The sequence below is a fragment of the Nicotiana tabacum genome, chromosome 12, assembly GCF_000715075.1.
Source record: "Nicotiana tabacum cultivar K326 chromosome 12, ASM71507v2, whole genome shotgun sequence".
Lineage (NCBI taxonomy): Eukaryota > Viridiplantae > Streptophyta > Magnoliopsida > Solanales > Solanaceae > Nicotiana > Nicotiana tabacum.
Window position 1 is genome coordinate 49,487,409 of NC_134091.1, and position 6,000 is coordinate 49,493,408.

Here is a 6,000-nt window from a genome sequence, read left to right on the forward strand (position 1 = left end):
TATGCGCTACTAATTTTGCCAATATTAAATATTAAAGAGACAAGAGTATAGGTATAGGAGCTAATACCAACTAGAGTGCAAATTATCGATCATTTATTTGTACTCAGCTTGATTAGTGCATGTAGTTTAAGTTTTGATTCTATCATTTTAGGCCTTATGTTTATTCATAGCACTAGTCTTAGCTTAGTTTAGCCTTTAGTAATAATACTCACTTTAGTGATAGTGTAAAGTTTCCCTTAAGGATAGCGGCTATAGCTATAGATGGTGGGGTGAGGTCATGTTTTCCGGTTGGGACTGAGGATTGGGTCCTAGAATATAGTGACTTTAACGGAGAAATCTATTAAGTTAATCAAGATACTCCATAAGAGGAAGATCGACATATCTTATGTCCAGGAAACTAGATGGATGAGAACTAAGGCACGAGATGTAGACGTGTTTAAGTTGTGGCACTCAAGAGGCGTAAGAGTAAGAATGGGGTAGGTATTTTGGTCGATAGGGACTCAGAGAGCAGGTGGTAGAGATTAGGAAGGTAAACGATAGGCTGATGGCCATTAAGCTAGTTGTGGGTAGGCTTACTTTCAACATTATTAGCACTTATGTGCCTCAACCGGGCTTGGACGAAGAGGTCAAGAGGCACTTTTGGAAGGATTTGGACGGGATTGTGCGAGGTATTCCGCATACCGAGAAGTTATTCATAGGAAGAGATTTCAATGGTCATATCAAGATGACACGGCTTCGATTTTAGAGATAGAAACGAAGGTGGAACCTCTTTGCTAGATTTCGCTAGTGCCTTCGATTTGGTGATAGCTAACTCTAGTTTTCAGAAGAATGTGGAGTATTTGGACACCTTATAGAGTACGATGGACAAAAGTTAGATGATTATATTTTTCTCAAGAAATGTGATAGGAGAGTATGCACAGATTGCAAGGTTTTCCCAAGGGAGAACCTTACGACCCAACATAAACTCTTGAATATGTACTTGGAGATTAAGATGAAGAAAAATAAGAGGGTTTTGCTTGACTAAAGACAAAGCTCATGAGTTGGAGAAAAAGTTGATAGTTATAGGATCCTGGAAGAGTAGTGGGCACGCGAGTAGCATATGGACCACAACAGCAAACCGCATTAGGAAAGCGACTATAGAGGTTTTAAGGGTTTCGAAGGGGTACTCTGGTGATTGCAAAGAGAACAAGTGGTGGAATGGAGATGTTCAAGAAAAAAATTGAAGCCAAAAAGGCGGCATATCTGAGGCTAGTGGAGAGCATAGACGAGGAAGAGAAGATGACAAATAAGGAGTAGTATAAGTAGGCTAAGAAAAAGGGAAAATTAGTGGTTATGGCAGCTAAGACTACAACGTTTGGAAGTTTATATAAAGAACTTGAGAAAAAATGTGGGGACAAGAAGTTATATAGGCTAAGAAAGGTGAGAGAGAGGAAGGCACATGATCTGGACCAAATAAAGCGCATCAAAGATAAGGAAGGTAAAGTACTGGTGGATGAGGCACATATTAGACGAAGATAGTAGAGCTACTTCCACAAACTTCTGAATGAAGAGGAGGACATGAATATTATGCTAGGTGATTTGGAGAACTCCGAGGGCCGAGACTTTGGGTATTGTAGGTGTATAAAGATTAAGGAGGTTGAGGGGGCTATGCATAAGATGAGTTGGGGAAGAGTAGTCATGCTAGACAAAACCCAGTAGAATTTTAGAAGAAAGTAGGTAGTGCAAGTTTGGAATGGCTTTCTGGGTTGTTTAATATTATTTTTAGAACGACGAAGATGTCCGAGGATTGGGGGTGGAGTACGATGATTCCACTGTACAAGAATAAGGGTGATATTCAGAATTGCAACAACTATAGGGATATCGAGCTGGTAACCCACACTATGAAAGTTTGGGAGATGACAGTGGAAGCGAGGGTGAGGAGAAGTGTGTCGATTTTCGAGAACCAGATAAAGCTTACTATAAAGTACCAAAGGAGGTTCAATGGAGAAGTTTGGAGGCAGCGATGTTACTGTAACATACACTAGAGTGATTAAGGATATGTATGATGGAGCTAAGACCCGAGTTAGTATGGTAGGAGGAGACATACTGACGCGCCAAAGTCAGTAGGGTGCCTTGATGCATGTTATTTCAGATGACATTGTGCTTTTTGAAGAGACAAAAAATTGATGTCAACACGAGGGTAGAGGTTTAGAGACATACTCAAGAGTCTAAAGGTTTGAAGTTAATCAAGACCAAAATAGAATACTTTGAGTGCAAGTTCAGTGATATGACTCATGAAGCGGATGGGGATGTAAGGCTTGATATATATGTCATCCCCGAGAGAATTTTTTTTAAGTAACTTGGATCAATAATCTAGGGTAATGGGGAGATTGACGAGGATATCACACATCGTATTTGAGCATGGTGGATAAAATAGAGGCCTGTATCCGGTGTTTTATATGATAAGAGGGTGTCACTTAAACTTAAAGGCAAATTTTACAAAGTGATGGATATGCCAACTGTATTGTATAGGGTAGAGTGTTGGCTAATCAAGAACTTTGATGCCTATAAAATAAACGTGTGAGAGATAAGGATATTAAGATGTATGTGTGAGTATCCCAAGAGAGAAAAGATCAAGAATGAAGTTATCCAGGACATGGTGTGAGTGACTCCGGTGGAGGATAAGTTGAGTGAAGTGAGGTTGAGATGGTTCGGGCATGTGAAGAAGAGATGTGCAGATGCCCCGCGAGGAGGTGTGAGAGGTTGGCCTTGATGGGTCCAAATAGAGGTAAAGGTAAGCCTAAGAAGTATTGGGGAAATGTGATTAAGCAGGATATGGTGCAATTTAGCTTACTGAGGACATGATCCTTGATAGGAGAGCGTGGAGGTCGAGAATTAGGGTAAGAGGTTAGTAGGTAGTCGAGCTTATTTTTGGGTCGTACCAGAAGGTAATAATGTAAGTCTTGTACTCTCGTATTCATATAGTTATATTATTATCTGTTATTTCTTTCACTACAGTTAGCTTATTACCTTGTTGTTGTTATTACTTGTTGATTTTTGTCCCCTTTTTCGTTCACCTTGAGCCGGGAGTCTTTGAAACAACCTCTCTATGTTTACAAGGTAAGGGTAAGGTTTGCGTACACAATACCTTTCTTAGACCCTACTAATGGGATTATACTGGATTTGTTGTTGTTGTTTATTATTTCAAACTTCTTTAAAAAGTATATTTCTTTAGTTCGTTACCCAAATAATTGTGAAAATAATACGGGCTAGTCAGTTTTCGGATTGATAATCAAAAAATAACGAGCGTTTTCAAAGTCATTGAAAAGCTACTGTATTGCTGAAATACGAAAAGTTCGTGCGTATAAACTTCTAGCATATTATGTTAGAACTTCATTACACGGAAAGATCCAGCATAATATGCTGAATTATGAAGCTTCTGCATATAAACTTCGTGCATATTATGTTAGAACTCCAGCACATTATGCTGGAAGCTCATATATAAAAAATTCGAACGTCAACATATTGTGCAGGAATATTTCTCGATTTTAAAGGGTATTGTTGTTCAAATTTCATCTTTACATGAAAAAGTGGCTAAATTTCGATTACTTTTGAAATTGTGACTATTTTTCAATTACCAATTGTAAATCTAGCTATTTTTTATTTTTTCCAATAATTTCAGGAGATTTGCAGTCGTACCCTATATTTGCGCCACTTTTTAACTAGTACCCTATTTTTAAAAATTATTGATTTGGTAGCCAACTGACAAAAAAATTCGTAATAATATGATAATTATACCCCTGACAAAAGATATAAAACTTGTATCACGCATGAAGTTGTTTGACGGATATAACATGAAGTTTTTACTTACAGATCTTCAAAAACTTTTCAAAACTTCAAATTTAAAACGTGAAGGATATAGAAAAAAGTTGTTTCACGTTGAAGTCTGATGTTTTAATCAAATATAAGCTAAAACTTCATGCTAATGTAGCATAAAGTTGTTTCACGTTAAAGCTAAAACTTCATGCTAATGTAGCATGGAATTGTTTACGTTGAAACTAAAACTTCATGCTAATATAGCATGAAGTAGTTTCGCATTGAAGCTAAAATTTCGTGCTAATGCATGATGAAGTTATTTAGTTCATTTGTTAAAATTTCGTACCAAAATATATTGAAGTTTTGTCATGCGGTCTACAATTTTATCATGAGTTTTATCCGAAACTTCAGTCTAAAATGCTTAAGTATTTTAGTTTATTTGCTAAAATTTCAGACTAAATATTCTTAAGTTTTTGTCTCGCAATATGTAATTTTCTAATGAGTTTTTGCTAATGCATGCTAAAATTATTTAGGTTATTTGCTAAAACTTCATACCAAAACATGCTAAAATTTTGTCGTGCGGTCTACAATTGTGTCATGAGTTTTATCCGAAATTTCAGTCTAAACATGCTGAAGTTTTTTAGTTCATTTGCTAAAACTTCAGACTAAACATGCTTAAGTTTTTGTCCTGCAGTATGTAATTATCTAATGAGTTATTGCTAATACATGTTAAAGTTATTTAGTTCATCTACTAAAACTTCATACTGAAATATGCTGAAATTTTATCCTGCGGTCTACAGTTTTGTCTTGAGTTTTATCCGAAACTTCAGTTCTAAACATGCTGAAGTTTTTTAGTTCATTTGCTAAAACTTAAGACTAAACATGCATAAGTTTTTGTCTTGCAGTATGTAATTTTCTAATGAGTTTTTGCTAAACTTCATACTTATACATGCTAAAGTTTTTTTTTTTGTTCATTTTCTAACACTTCACACTAAAAATATGGTTTGATATCAAACTAAATATACGCAAATGGATGCTTGTAACTTCAGTTGAAGAACTCAGAACCAGTATACATTTGCTAAATCATAAAACTAATCCTAAATTAAAACCCATACACAGTTAATGCAATGTACAAAAGCAACCATTAAAATAGTACATGTGATTATACTTAATTTTGTTGGAGAAGAAACCGTTGCTAACCAAACAGAATGCAATAGTGAAAACCGTTTTATTTCATAGAATAATCAAAAATCGCGAAGAAGGAGAGAGACAGAGACAATATATCATATACTTGGAGAGAAAATAGTCTTTTATTAAAGAATGATAAAATAGTCTTTTAAAAATACTTTTAACAAAAAAACAGGTACAAATACAAATGAAAAAATAAAACGGATACAAGTTAAAAAGTACCAAAGGGCCCGTACGGCCGAAACCTATAACAGTCCATGTATTAGGTGGTTGGTCTAACCTAACTTTCGTTTGGGTTCTTTTTAATTGTTATAAAGGGACAGGGACATGCAAGTGCATCAATTGGAACAACGTGCACTCCATATTTGACCTTAGTTGGTCCCACAATTGAAATCTAGGATAATTGATTGACTAATCCAAAATTAGACCTCGAAACCAAGAGCCCGTTTTATTTTAATTAATGTTTTCAATTAGTTACAGTGTATTTTACACGTCTTACTTTTCATATTAAATGTGTTAATTTAGTTTTTTCACTGGGAAAGGATAAAAAATAATGGCGAGGAAAATGTCTCTTTATAATATGTGGGAAAATTATGCACAAAATATTTGAAAAGAAGCTCTAAATGTTTTACACATAGTAGTATTATGTTCAAAAGATATTTTTTAATAAAGTGAACCAGAGGCGGAATCGGATTCGAAGGTTGCAGGTGTCACAATATTATGCATACAATATACATGTTAGTAGCTACAAAGACATATTAGGAATAATGGGCCAGACGATTAATTTTTGGTTAATTTGAATATGCCTTTCATTCACAAAGCAAATAAGTTCGATTTTAGTTCAAATTTTTAACGCTTAATTTAAACACATTCTAAATAAAAATACAAAAGAAAAATAACATTTCATGAAAGAGCGCATCCAATATAAATATTTGCTTAAAGAGTAGCTTAACTATACTATATATTCTTTGTTTGACTAGATTAATTTACTTGTATTGTTCTTTGTTTATTTTTTCA